The 14,954-nt window shown below is 43.1% G+C and overlaps 1 protein-coding gene across 1 annotated transcript in view; it reads left to right on the top strand.

Moving 5' to 3' along the window:
- LOC139265263 (adipolin-like) overlaps positions 1–14,954 on the top strand; it is a 100,714-nt gene that overhangs the window by 18,960 nt on the left and 66,800 nt on the right. The gene's annotated exons all lie outside the window — the stretch shown is intronic.

Genomic DNA, 14,954 nt, shown 5'->3' with positions numbered 1-14,954 from the left:
TGGAAAAATATCTAATTGAAAACAAGACTGTGGATTCTAAAGATAGGTACAGTCAGAGGTGACCGAATATTCTGATGAACACTCGTGTTCGTGGGTCCCGTTGGGAACGTTGGATTATCATGTGAGGAATGTGACAGGGTTTGGATTGAATCACGTAGATTGTGATGCTGGATCGAAATCCATGAATTTTGAGCAATTCCCTTTGGAGTCACTGGCACATTCAGAGGCCCTGTCCCTGAGAAATGCGACCGAGGTCTAAAGATGGTCAAAGTGTACATGATCCAATAAGAGGTGCAGACTTGTTGGGCCAAAGGTCAGTTCTCATCACATACTGGAGTTCTGTCATGATACTTGCAGCTTATAGTAACATAAATGTTATTGTACTGATACAGGAATTTGCTCATTGCAGTATTAGTTACCAGAATTCCATCATATGTACCAGCAATAATTCCAGTAAATGTTCCTATTTAATTGTGGTTTAAAGATTTCTGAATCCTGGCCTTCTCTGCCACTCAGACTTACCCCCGTGCCAAACCGGCTGCAAATGTTGCCACTCAGTACAGTATTAGTATCAATTAAGTTTACTTAGGGTAATAAAGTACTGATAGAGACAATAAAATGTAGGTGTCCCAAATTGGTTTAGGTTCTCACTCAGAGATATCAAGGGATATTCAGCAAGGGAAATGATAATGACACACAGGAGACATTTTATTGGATTTGGGGCTGACATACATTATTGGAACAGTATAGAGGGAGCTTTATTCTGTATCTAACCCGTGCTGTGTCTCCCCTGGGAGTGTTTGTTGGGACAGTGTAGAGGGAGCTTTACTCTGTATCTAACCCGTGCTGTACCTGCCCTGAGAGTGTTTGATGGGACAGTGTAGAGCGAGCTTTACTCTGTATCTAATCCGTGCTGTACCTGCCCTGGGAGTGTTTGATGGGACAGTGTAGAGGGAGCTTTACTCTGTATCTAACCTGTGCTGTACCTGCCCTGGGAGTATTTGATGGGACAGTGTAGAGGGAGCTTTACTCTGTGTCTAACCCATGCTGTACCTGCCCTGGGAGTGTTTGACAGGACAGTGTAGAGGGAATTTTACTCTGTATCTAAGACCCAATCATCTTGAAATTCATACCAGACATAACATTTCCTGGAATAATTTTCAGAATATTTGTTGATGAACCTGCAGCAAAATATCACAATGATTCATCTTTTCACATGAAAATGATCACAAATAAGGGACAATGTGCAAAGAGAATCCATGAATCTGTTCAATGTCATCAAAGAGAAGACAAACCAAGAAATAATAGAAAGAGCAGTTATCAGGAACCTGTGCTGCTCCTGACCTGGGAGAAGTTGATGGGATAGTGTAAGAGGGAGCTTAACTCTGTATCTAACCCATGCTTTACATGACATGGGAATGTTTGATGGAACAGTGTAGAGGAAGCTTTACTCTATCTAACCTGTGCTGTATCTGACCTGGGAGTGTTGGATGGGACAATGTAGAGGGAGCTTTACTCTATATCTAACAAGTCCTGTATCTGACTTGGGAGTGTTTGAAACTGCATTTCCCATGGTTTTCACAGTCAGTAGTTTTGGCATTGAATTGAAGAATTGCTTTTATTATGTCCAATATTTACCTAGATTTGGGGACTAAGTTGAAATGATGACGCCCCTTCTTTCTTCCTTAGCCCTCTCCCCGTGCCCCAGGTAAACAGTATCATGAAAACATGCTGTGGCAGATAGAGATCAAAGAAGTTATTCTTCCTAACCAAAGCCAACTTGCAGATTCACTATCATACGTAAGATTAGATCTCTCGATATGTAAGGAGATCTTTGTTCTTCAGATCTGAAAGTTTGTGTACATTGCTGTACAATGAGATTTCAGGCAAACAGATTGCAGACCAGTCCAGTTAACCCATTCATAGAATCCTCGAGCTGTGACAGCCCTCGCCCATCTATCCCCTAATTTTAAGTAGGCTGGCGGAGGAAAATCCACGTCGAAGACTTATGTACAAAGGGAGCATTAGCTGTCCGGCTTGTAACAGAAAACAAATTTGGATGATAAATGTTGACGAGATTGATAACTTACAGAGCGATTTGGGCAAATTAAATGTATAGAATGGTAACATGGATTTCAGTGTGGAATACGATAGAGTAATATACAAACATAGGAACAGAATTGGCCATTCAGCCCTTCAAGCCTGTTCCGCCATTTAGTTAGATCATAGCTGAACTGTAAACACAATTATATCTACCAATCTCAGTTTTGAAAGTTTCAATTGACCCTCCACCTTAACAGCTTTTAGGGGGAAGAGTGTTCCACATTTCCACTACCCTCTGTGCTTCCTGACATCATCCTTGAGTGGCCTAGCTCTCATTTTAAGGTTATGCCCCCCTTGTTCTGCACTCCCACACCAGAGTAAATAGCTTCTTTCTATTTACCCTATCAAATCCTTTAAATTTTAACACTCAATTAGATCATGCCTTAATCTTCTATACTCAAGCTGTAATATCTTCGGAGAGCACACAACACACACCCTGTAAGATGGCTGCAGATTCTGGAAACTTCTGACCTGCTGGTCAGGTGACCTGCTCTTTACTAAACAGCACTAGCTGCAGTAACACAGGCATCCAGTGTGGAACTACAGACATTACACTTCCTTAATGAAGAAGTTATTATAACAAACAATCATCATACATAACTTGCATGGTTATACATAACAAAGGGTATGAACTTATTTTGACACATTTACAAATCAAGCTTAACCACTTGTTTTCTGTTTCGAAGAGGATACCTTCGCTCTCGAACAGAACCTTCCAAACATGGTATCGATTTCACACTCATTCGAGGCTGATCCTGAGGGAAGTTTTCCTCCAAGGGATGCCCTTGATTTCCAATTGAACTCTCTCTAACTTCAGACTGTTTGTTTTCCTGACTCGAACTCAGACTTAAATTCTGACTTTCCCCTGGATTTGTTTCCAGTACATTGGATGGAGGATATGCTACTGGTGTAACAAAACTATCTGATGAGTCAGAAATAATTGAATCACTCCCACTCTCAACTACTTCCATATCTGTGGGTAAAATATGATCAATGTGAACAAACCTAATCTATCCATTGTCAAAAATCTTGACCAAATATGTGCGAGGACCACATATCTTCACCACTCTTCCTGGTAACCACTTTACCCATTTATGGTGATGCTTCTTCACTCTTGCCTTCTGGTTTAATTTCACACTTCTCTCTTTTACTCTACTTCTATCATGATTCTCTTTCTGTCTTAATTGTGTCTCTTCTACAAACTGTGCCAAGTTTGGTTTTAACAACGAGAATCTGGTTCGTGGCTGTTGTTTGAGAAACAACTCTGCTGGTGTTCTACCAGTAGTTGTGTGAGGAGTATTACGATATGTTATTAGAAAATTAGCCAATTTGTGGTCCAATGACAACTGTCGTTTCTTTGGATTTGGATCCAACATTTGTTTGATGAGGGCACGTTTTACAATTTGTACAGTGCGCTCTGCTGCACCATTCGAAGCAGGATGGTATGGTGGAACCTTGGTATGTTTCACACCATTTTTGCTCGTGAACTGTGCAAATTCTTCTGAACGAAATTGTGGTCCATTATCCAAAACAATTTCTTCTGGGAGGCCAAATGAAGAAAATAATCTTTGCAAAATGTCTAATGTTTTACTTGTGGTTATTTTCCACATTGGAAACACCTCGGCCCACTTCAAATGGCTATCAATCACAATGAACAATTGTTGTCCTTCTAACTCAGCAAAATCAATATGTAGCCTTTGCCACACCCTGGGAGGCCATTTCCATGGCTGTAATGGTACTGATGGTGGTTGCTTGCTTACTGATTGACATGTCGTACACTGACTTACGATGTACTCTACATCTTTATCAAGACCTGGCCACCATAAGTAACTGCGTGCAAAACTCTTGTTCAAGCATATTCCCAGGTGCTGGTCATGGAGGTCTCCTAATAATTTGGACCTGAATTTATTTGGTATAATCACTCTTGCACCCCACATGATACAATCTTTATCAACTGATAATTAATTCCTATGAATGAAGAATGGATGTGTATCTTTGTCTGTTACTTGGTCTGGCCATCCATTTGCAATATAATCCTACACCTTTGACATAACTGGGTCACGTTTGGTTGCTCTACCAATCTCTTCAGCTGTGACTGGCAGTTCATCAATGTATGAAAAATTGAACACATCTTCCCTATCGGGTGTAACTTGTGATGGGGAAGGCAATCTCGACATTGCATCAGCATTACTGTGATCAGCTGATTGTCGATAATTCAATATCATATGTATATGCTGACAAAACCAAAGCCCATCTCTGCATTCGGGCTGCAACTAATGTTGGAACTGGGGACTTTGGATGGAGGATTGCTGTCAGGGGCTTATGGTCTGTAACAAGAGTAAACTTACGACCATACAAGTATTTGTGGAACTTCTTGACCCCAAAAACTAATGCCAAAGCTTCCCTTTTGATTTGCGCATAATTACGCTCACTGGCACTGAGAGTGTGTTGTAATTGGTCTCTCCTCCTAACTATGTAGTACGTGAGAGATCACTGCCCCAACTCCATACGGAGAGGCATCACATGCTAGCTTGATCTCCTTAGATACGTCATAGTGAACTAACATGGTGCTCTCTACCAATTTGCTTTTACACTCCTTGAATGCTGTATCGCATTCTTCTGACCATTTCCAATTGATCTGTTTTTTCAATAGTTCATTCAGTGGATGTAATACTGTAGCCAAATTTGATAGGAACTTCCCATAATAGTTCAAAAAACCCAAAAATGATCGAAGTTCAATGACATACACTGCTTTGGGTACTGTTGAGGGGGATGACTCATCAGGGGAGGGCAGCAGCAGCCAAGTTCATGGCACCATGGCTGGCTCTGCTGTACAGGAGGGCAGGAAAAAGAGTGGGAGAGCAATAGTGATTGGGGATTCAATGGTGAGGGGAATAGATAGGCGTTTCTGCGGCCGCAACCGAAACTCCAGGATGGTATGTTGCCTCCCTGGTGCAAGGGTCAAGGATGTCTCGGAGCGGGTGCAGGACATTCTAAAAAGGGAGGGAGAACAGCCAGTTGTCGTGGTGCACATTGGTACCAACGACATAGGTAAAAAGAGGGATGAGGTCCTACGAAACGAATTTAAGGAGCTAGGAGCTAAATTAAAAAGTAGGACCTCAAAAGTAGTAATCACGGGATTGCTACCAGTGCCACGTGATAGTCAGAGTAGGAATCGCAGGATAGCGCAGATGAATACGTGGCTTGAGCAGTGGTGCAACAGGGAGGGATTCAAATTCCTGGGGCATTGGAACCGGTTCTGGGGGAGGTGGGACCAGTACAAACCGGACGGTCTGCACCTGGGCAGGACCGGAACCAATGTCCTAGGGGGAGTGTTTGCTAGTGCTGTTGGGGAGGATTTAAACTGATATGGCAGGGGGATGGGAACCAATGCAGGGAGACAGAGGGAAACAAAAAGGAGGCAAAAGCAAAAGACAGAAAGGAGATGAGGAAAAGTGGAGGGCAGAGAAACCCAAGGCAAAGAACAAAAAGGGCCACTGTACAGCAAAATTCTAAAAGGACAAAGGGTGTTAAAAGAACAAGCCTGAAGGCTTTGTGTCTTAATGCAAGGAGTATCCGCAATAAAGTGGATGAATTAACTGTGCAAATAGATGTTAACAAATATGATGTGATTGGGATTACGGAGACGTGGCTCCAGGATGATCAGGGCTGGGAACTCAACATCCAGGGGTATTCAACATTCAGGAAAGATAGAATAAAAGGAAAAGGAGGTGGGGTAGCATTGCTGGTTAAGGAGCAAATTAAGGCAATAGTTCGGAAGGACATTAGCTTGGATGATGTGGAATCTATATGGGTAGAGCTGCAGAATACCAAAGGACAAAAAACGTTAGTGGGAGTTGTGTACAGACCTCCAAACAGTAGTAGTGATGTTGGGGAGGGCATCAAACATGAAATTAGGGGTGCGTGCAATAAAGGTGCAGCAGTTATAATGGGTGACTTTAATATGCACATAGATTGGGTTAACCAAACTGGAAGCAATACGGTAGAGGAGGATTTCCTGGAGTGCATAAGGGATGGTTTTTTAGACCAAAATGTCGAGGAACCAACTAGGGGGGAGGCCATCTTAGACTGGGTGTTGTGTAATGAGAGAGGATTAATTAGCAATCTCGTTGTGCGAGGCCCCTTGGGGAAGAGTGACCATAATATGGTGGAATTCTGCATTAGGATGGAGAATGAAACAGTTAATTTAGAGACCATGGTCCAGAACTTAAAGAAGGGTAACTTTGAAGGTATGAGGCGTGAATTGGCTAGGATAGATTGGCGAATGATACTGAAGGGGTTGACTGTGGATGGGCAATGGCAGACATTTAGAGACCGCATGGATGAACTACAACAATTGTACATTCCTGTCTGTCGTAAAAATAAAAAAGGGAAGGTGGCTCAACCGTGGCTATCAAGGGAAATCAGGGATAGCATTAAAGCCAAGGAAGTGGCATACAAATTGGCCAGAAATAGCAGAGAACCCGGGGACTGGGAGAAATTTAGAACTCAGCAGAGGAGGACAAAGGTTTTGATTAGGGCAGGGAAAATGGAGTACGAGAAGAAGCTTGCAGGGAACATTAAGACGGATTGCAAAAGTTTCTATAGATATGTAAAGAGAAAAAGGTTAGTAAAGACAAACGTAGGTCCCCTGCAGTCAGAATCAGGGGAAGTCATAACGGGGAACAAAGAAATGGCGGACCAATTGAACAAGTACTTTGGTTCGGTATTCACTGAGGAGGACACAAACAACCTTCCGGATATAAAAGGGGTCGGAGGGTCTAGTAAGGAGGAGGAACTGAGGGAAATCCTTATTAGTCGGGAAATTGTGTTGGGGAAATTGATGGGATTGAAGGCCGATAAATCCCCAGGGCCTGATGGACTGCATCCCAGAGTACTTCAGGAGGTGGCCTTGGAAATAGTGGATACATTGACAGTCATTTTCCAACATTCCATTGACTCTGGATCAGTTCCTATGGAGTGGAGGGTAGCCAATGTTACCCCACTTTTTAAAAAAGGAGGGAGAGAGAAAACAGGGAATTACAGACCGGTCAGCCTGACATCGGTAGTGGGTAAAATGATGGAATCAATTATTAAGGATGTCATCGCAGTGCATTTGGAAAGAGGTAATATGATAGGTCCAAGTCAGCATGGATTTGTGAAAGGGAAATCATGCTTGACAAATCTTCTGGAATTTTTTGAGGATGTTTCCAGTAGAGTGGACAAGGGAGAACCAGTTGATGTGGTATATTTGGACTTTCAGAAGGCTTTCAACAAGGTCCCACACAAGAGATTAATGTGCAAAGTTAAAGCACATGGGATTGGGGGTAGTGTGCTGACATGGATTGAGAACTGGTTGTCAGACAGGAAGCAAAGAGTAGGAGTAAATGGGGACTTTTCAGAATGGCAGGCAGTGACTAGTGGGGTACCGCAAGGTTCTGTGCTGGGGCCCCAGCTGTTTACACTGTACATTAATGATTTAGACGAGGGGATTAAATGTAGTATCTCCAAATTTGCGGATGACACTAAGTTGGGTGGCAGTGTGAGCTGCGAGGAGGATTCTATGAGGCTGCAGAGCGACTTGGATAGGTTAGGTGAGTGGGCAAATGCATGGCAGATGAAGTATAATGTGGATAAATGTGAGGTTATCCACTTTGGTGGTAAAAACAGAGAGACAGACTATTATCTGAATGGTGACAGATTAGGAAAAGGGCAGGTGCAAAGAGACCTGGGTGTCATGGTACATCAGTCATTGAAGATTGGCATGCAGGTACAGCAGGCGGTTAAGAAAGCAAATGGCATGTTGGCCTTCATAGCGAGGGGATTTGAGTACAAGGGCAGGGAGGTGTTGCTACAATTGTACAGGGCCTTGGTGAGGCCACACCTGGAGTATTGTGTACAGTTTTGGTCTCCTAACCTGAGGAAGGACATTCTTGCTATTGAGGGAGTGCAGCGAAGGTTCACCAGACTGATTCCCGGGATGGTGGGACTGACCTATCAAGAAAGACTGGATCAACTGGGCTTGTATTCACTGGAGTTCAGAAGAATGAGAGGGGACCTCATAGAAACGTTTAAAATTCTGACGGGGTTAGACAGGTTAGATGCAGAAAGAATGTTCCCAATGTTGGGGAAGTCCAGAACCAGGGGACACAGTCTAAGGATAAGGGGGAAGCCATTTAGGACCGAGATGAGGAGGAATTTCTTCACCCAGAGAGTGGTGAACCTGTGGAATTCTCTTCCACAGAAAGTTGTTGAGGCCAATTCACTAAATATATTCAAAAAGGAGTTAGATGAAGTCCTTACTACTAGGGGAATCAAGGGGTATGGTGAGAAAGCAGGAATGGGGTACTGAAGTTGCATGTTCAGCCATGAACTCATTGAATGGCGGTGCAGGCTAGAAGGGCCGAATGGCCTACTCCTGCACCTATTTTCTATGTTTCTATGTTTCTATGACATTCTTGGGAGTGGGTACATTTCTGAATGCATCCAGTTTTTCCTTGGTTGGATGTAAACCATCTTTGTCTACTCTGTACCTTAAATACTCCACTGAGTTTTGAAATAACTCACACTTGCGAGCAGACACTCGTACTCTGTGCTTCTCTAGCCGATTGAGGACTTCATTCAATATGTTATTATGAATTTGCCTCGTTGGTGCTGAAATAACATACTACCCCTTCAATACCTTGCAAAATCTGGTTCATTACCCTTTGGAATATGGCAGGGGCGGAAGACACTCCAAATGGTAGCCTATTAAATTGATATAGGCCTAGATGGGTATTTATAGTCAAGCATGACTTGGACTCGTCATCTAGTTCAAGCTGTAAGTAGGCATCCGTAAGATCCAACTTTCAGAAAATCTGACCCCCTGTCAGTGTTGTGAACAAATCTTCTATATTTGGCAATGTATTGGGGACATTACCCTCGAGAACCTGGCTTACGTTTACTTTATAATCACCACACAATCTTACCTTACCATAGGACTTAGGTACAACAACAATGGGTGTAACCCAATTACATCGATCTATCTTAGAAATAATGTTCTCAGTCTCTAGTCTTTTGAGTTCTTGCTCAATTTTCTCCTTGAGTGCATATAGTATGGAACGTGGCTTGTAGTAAACCGATCTAGTGTCCTTCTGTACCCTGACACTCGCCTTGAAGTCTTGGATCGGACTGCCCGTTTCGCAGAACACGTTCGGATAATTCTTGATAACCTCATCATTTGACGCAAATCTCGTTTCAACACGAAAAATCTCACTCCAATCCAGCTTCAGTGATCCCAACCAATTTCTTCTGAGTAAGGCAGGCTTGTCTCCTGCCACTACTATTAGAGGCAAGCTCTGATCTTGATCCTTGTATTTCACCGGTACGGTGATACGACCTACCACCAGAATGTTCTCTCGCGAGTAGCCTCGCAGCTCTATTTTGGCTTTCTCCAATGGGAAATCCTGCAATTTGTCGAGGTATAGTGACTCCGGTACTACACTCACAGATGCACCAGTGTCGATTTCCATGGGTATTTTGAATTCTGCAACATCTATGTGAATTCTGATACTTTTCAAATCGCTGTCCATTAACCTTGTACTCCTGATGACATTTAACTCTAATATCTCCTCGTCCTGTTGTTGTTCTTCCATGCTATGTAGTCTCTGGGGATTTCTACTCATAGCTTTAAAAGCTGGTTTGCACTTCAGTCGGCATGCCTTCGCAAGATGCCCAGTTTTCCTGCAGATGAAACACTCTGCCTTCACATATGGACAGCTTTGAGCAATGTGTTGTCCCAGGCACCGATAGCAGGACGTCAATGCTCTGTTCCCATTTCCAGTCTCTGAGACTTTGGGGCCCCACTGCCTTTTACTTCGAACCTGCAGGCGATTCACCTCGGTTGTCTGATGACTGAAATTAGTATGAAATTCTTGGGAATATTGGTCAGCCATGCTCATCGACCTAGCTGTTTGACAAGCTAAATTAAAAGTCAAGTTAGGCATCATTTTTCATCCCACAAATAAAGCGGTCTCGCAATGTTCGATTCTGAAAGTCTCTGAAAGTACAGTGAATAGATAGCTTTTTTAATGCGACAATGTACTCACTGATATTTTCTTCGGCCTTCTGATTTCGTATTCCGAAACGATAACTTTCAGCAATTTCTAATGGAACGGGGCTGTAATGATGTTCTAACTTAGTTAGAATCTGTTTCAGCGTTGTATCCTTTGGCTTGTCAGGCACAAGCAAATTTATCAGCGTTTCATACAACTCGGGCCCAGTCTCAGTTAAGAATATAACTCTTTTTCGTTCCAACACCGCCCGGTTATTGTCTTCATTACCGGGGATTTCGATGATATTATTTGCAGTGAAAGACATTTCTAGCCAATCCACATACGCTCTGAAACTTTCATGCTCATGTTGAAATTCCCCCAAGTGCCCTATAACTCCCATAGGGGCAGCCATTTTGACTTTGGCAGTTTAACCAAGTGTGCTCGTAATTTGTCTCGGATTTGTAGTGGTTTCCAAAAACAGAGAAGCTCTCAAAGTCTCTCTGTCGGCTGGCTGAATCCTTCACTAACAAAAATTTCAGCTTTGTATTGTCCAAATACATCCCATTCTCGTCGCCAAATGTAATATCTTCGGAGAGCACACAACACACAACCTGTAAGATGGCTGCAAGTTCCGGAAACTTCTGACCTGCTGGTCAGGTGACCTGCTCTTTATTAAACAGCACTAGCTGCAGTAACACAGGCGTCCACAGTGTGGAGCTACAGACACAACACAAGCCTAGTCTATGCAGTCTGACCTCACAATGTAACCCTTTTAGCCCTGGTTTCATTCTGCTGAATCTGCTCTACAACCCCTCCAAGGCCAATATCTCCTTCCTGAGGTGCCGTGTCCAGCAGTGATCACAGTGCTCCTGATGCGGTCTAACCAGAACTTTATACAACATTTGCACCCCTTTGTATTTCATTAGCTTTTTAATTCTTTTTTTGTACCTGCCCACTAGCTTTTAGTGATTTCTGTACTTGGACCCCAACATTTCTCTGCTCCTTTACAGCTCCTAGCTTCTCGTCATTTAGAAAATACCCTGATCTACCTTTGTTAGGTCCAAAGTGGATGAGTTCACACTTTACCACCCTGAACCCCATCTGCCACAGTGTTGCCCACTCACTTATTCTATCAATGTCACTTTGCATCTTTTTGCTCCCACCTACTGTGCCATCTAACTTATTTGCAAACTTGGAAATACGGCTCGCTATTCCTATGGAGAAAGAGGAGATGTGAAACATAAGTACAATGGTTGTGCCCACTGCCAAATGGCCAACAGCATAATATAGATAGTTCAGCTGGTTAATGCAGTAAAATCTGGAAAGTTCAAGTTCAAACTGAGTTGATCTCAGGCAGGATAATACCTCGGTACTCTTGGGAGGAGTACCTCGGTACCCTTGAGTTAGGAAATAGAAAACTGGTAGCACCAGATGGGAGTGAATCATTCTCTTTTGTCCAGTGTGTACTTTACATGTACAGGAGCTGTCACTGAACCACACACAAGTTGTATGGTACCAGATGTCAGTGAATCATTCCCTTTTACCTGGTGTGTACTGTACATGCACAGACGCTGACAAGAGACACACACAAACCGTACAGTACTGTACAGGAGTGAATCATTCCCTTTTACCTAGTGTGTACATTTCATGTACAGAAGCTGACACCGAGACACACACAAACTGTACAGTACTATACAGGAGTGAATTGTTCCCTTTAATCCAGAGTCCTCCAGTTCTGTTAATCATACAGAATTTGACATTTCTCAGTCTGCTGCCGAAAAGTCAAACACAAGTCCCACCTCATTAAATGAAAATGCATACTTTTGGACATACATTGTGGGTTATATTCATGGCATTACGATATGTTTCAGTCACTTGAACCTAAGGAACGTGTACAGCTGTCTTTCTTAACTTTCCTAGACTTTGGAAAATTGCATCCTAAATATATCTTAGCTCTTTCTGCTATGCCTATAATAATTTTGCCAGTAGCCTAATTTATTACATTTATAAAATGAAATGGAATATTTTACTTTCGACATTTCCATTGGCAAATTACATTGCTGTTATTGTATTCAGTGAATCGGTGCCCCTCGGCCCTGGCGCCAGTCTGTTTACCTAACCGCATAGCTCGGATAGCACTGTAGGGGAAAATAAGATTACACTCGTCTGAAGCAAAATAAATTATTCACACATCAGGAAATCAGCAGTTTACATTAACCCCCTCTAAAGTTGGCAACCCTGGGTTCCAACAATATGTACCCAGGATGGTATTGACGTGCATTGGCAATGCCAGGCAGAGGCATGATCCTGGCCATGTGCTCCCTTTTTAAGAGATTGGAATGTCAGATACGATGCGTCGCTCAGGCGTGACATGCCAGACAAGGGGGAGCATCGTGTTCCTTTCTCCCTGGAGGCTAAAGGTTGACCCGCTGTTTCTCACCCAATTCCTTTCCCAGATGAACCCCAGAACCAGAGTAGTGGGGGTAGAGTCAGTCAGTGAGGCCTTCACCATTAACTACCCCCTAATATTTGGACTTTTGGCAAAATATTTAACTCAGAAACATAACATTTATATTTTATAAAGCTGAAAGCCCAGTAATGTGCAGGTGCACTATCTTAGCCATCGAAGGGACATTGGGGACATAACTGCTATCTTATGGTCTGCAAAAATATTTCACACATTACGTATTTTTCAAGCAAAGTTGAAACAGAGGGGTTATTGTTTTTGGATATCTTGGAGCATGGAAAGCTTCACCATAGTGAGTAGTTAAGGCCGTGACCATTGCATCTTTTAAGGTAAAAGCAGATCATTTGAAGCAGAGGGAGTTACAGGACTATGGGATTAGTTTTGGATGACTCTAACAAAGAGCCAGCACAGACACAATAAGCATGGCCTCCTTTTGCGCTTAAATCATTTGGTTCTAAGGTTCTCGGTTCTATGCTTCTGAAAGTCCTGTGGTCTATGGTTGTATATTTCTGTGGTTCTACAATGAACATAAGAACATACGGATTCGGAGCAGGAGTAGGCCATTCAGCCCCTCGAGCCTGCCCTGCCTCTCAATGAGATCGTGGCTGATCTTCTACCTCAAATCCACTTTCCTACACTGTCCCCATATCCCTTGATTCCCTTAATACTCAAAAATCTATCGATCTTTGTCTTGAATATACTCAAAGACTGAGCCTCCACAGCCCTCTGTGGTAGAGAATTCCAAAGATTCACCACCCTCTGAGTGAAGAAGTTTCTCCTCATCTCAGTCCTAAATGGGCGACCCCTTATTCTGAGACTGTGACCCCTGGTTCTAGCCAGAGGAAAGCATCCTCCCTGCATCTACCCTGTCAAGCCCTGTAAGAATTTTGTTTGTTTCAATGAGATCACCGCTCATTCTTCTAAACTCTTGAAATATATAGTTGTATAGTTCTATTAGAAATGTATAGTTCTATGGTTCTGTTGATCTATGGCTCTAGAGTGCATGTTTCTGTGGTTTAAAGTTATACGGGTCTAGGTTTCGTGTTTCTATTTTCTATATGATAATAAGATTTAATATTAATGGAAACTACATTTTGTAACTCATGCATTTAGTCAACATGGCACCTTCCTGGCATGAATGACTCAGTGCATTTACCTAATGAGCCATTGACGAAACAATTTCTTTCTTATTTTTACATTTTTATGACAGGCTGTGATCTATTGGGGACAGAAATAATTTTCACACCAAAGGCAGTCATTTGTGCTGGACTGTGAGTATCAGCAGGCTCTTCCACCATAGGGGGATATCACAGCCAAAACTCATCCTTTCCTCATCCAACATGCATGTTCACAGACTTTCCAGCAGCATCAGGATAAAAGTCAGCAAAGGGATTTGCCGTCTCCCTACCCTAAGGGTGTGGAGTCGAATTGTAGTGTTCCTATCATCAGTCCTGGTGATTAGCTAACTCAGCATAGACCAGTAACAGAATTTGGGATATCCTGGCCTATTTGCCTCAGTACCAGCCTAGACAGTGCATCTACCAACTGAGATCTCTGCGCTCCTCCAATTCTGACCTCTTGCTTCTCCCCGATTTCCTTTGCTCCACCATTGGTGGCCGTGGCCTTCATCTGCCTAAGCCCTGAGCTCTGGAATTCCCTCCCTAAATCTCTTTGCTTCCTACCACTCTCTACTCCTTTAAATCGCTCCTTAAAGCCTAGCTTTTCGACCAAGTTTTTGGTCATCTGTCCCAATATCTCTTCAGCGTCAATTTTTGTCTGATCCTGCTCCTGTGAAGCACCTTGGGACGTTTTACAACGTTAAATGCAAGTTGTTGTTGAGTATTTGAAATTATGTAATCCTACAGACCTGAAGTCTTGGCAAAAAGATGCTTTGTCATGTTGGTAGCAAGCAGTGCCCAAGTGCCAACATACTGTGCCATGGTGTCATTTAACGCATGTTTGCAGCCCCCATTGCCTGTGTTCCTGAGTTTACAGTCTCAGCTGTGTTATCGAAATGAGTTGCTGAGCAGGGGCCAAGCACGTCTCCTGGCTGGTTACACATCAGCACTGTCGGTGGCCAGCATTGACAACTCTGGTTGGGTATATTCCTGGAGGTTTTATCACATGACCTCCTGCCTCCAACTGCCCCACCCCCATGCTTCCACCATTAGTCGGCCAACACATCCATCCTCACAGTGCACCATCTCTCCAGGCCCATTGGGAAGTGAACAAACTCCTTGTTACCCGATTGGATGATTCTTGACTCTCAGTCAAACAGCCTTTCCCCCACATCGTCAATGCTTTTGTAACTAATAAGCAAAAGTGTTCAAATAAAATGGAAAAAAAGACTT

This window comes from Pristiophorus japonicus, chromosome 6 (genome assembly GCF_044704955.1).
Source record: "Pristiophorus japonicus isolate sPriJap1 chromosome 6, sPriJap1.hap1, whole genome shotgun sequence".
NCBI classification, from domain to species: Eukaryota; Metazoa; Chordata; class Chondrichthyes; family Pristiophoridae; genus Pristiophorus; species Pristiophorus japonicus.
This window is presented reverse-complemented; position numbering and strand designations above follow the sequence as displayed.